The following is a 533-nucleotide window of genomic DNA, read 5'->3' as shown; positions in this document are numbered from 1 at the left end:
TTTTTTTGAGTTGTCTCGTTTAGGCATTTGCATACATGCCAATTTCCATGATCTGGTATGGTGTGAGGGAGTGCATGTGTTTTAATTGTGAAATGTGAATTGAAGCTCCATTATTTATTTATTTCCTAGAAGTCGGTACCTCGAAAGCTTGATATGATGTACATATGGAGGGGGACTGGTACTTCTTATAGTGTCTGTAGCATGAGGACCAGGGTAAAATTATGTCCTATATCCGGGAACTTACCCTACTGGCTGCTGGATGGTAAACTGGGAAGAGCATTGTTGGAAGATAATACTTGATGGGGTTCATCCCTTTGTTGGAAGATAATATCCTGAAGGGATGCTAATTCACCAGTGGAAAAATAGTAGCTCATCTGAATTTGCGGAGCTTCTGTCTTTGAGAGGAAAGCAGAATGTTTTGCATCAGCTAGTAGAAAAAAGAAGGGAAAACAAGAACAATGATTTTTTGGGTGGCTTTCTTTTCTTTTCTTTTTTCTCAATGGATGGAAAAGACCTATAGAAAATTGGGGGAT

Source organism: Phoenix dactylifera, chromosome 6, assembly GCF_009389715.1.
Source record: "Phoenix dactylifera cultivar Barhee BC4 chromosome 6, palm_55x_up_171113_PBpolish2nd_filt_p, whole genome shotgun sequence".
Classification (NCBI taxonomy): domain Eukaryota; kingdom Viridiplantae; phylum Streptophyta; class Magnoliopsida; order Arecales; family Arecaceae; genus Phoenix; species Phoenix dactylifera.
Note: the sequence above shows the minus strand (reverse complement) of the source record.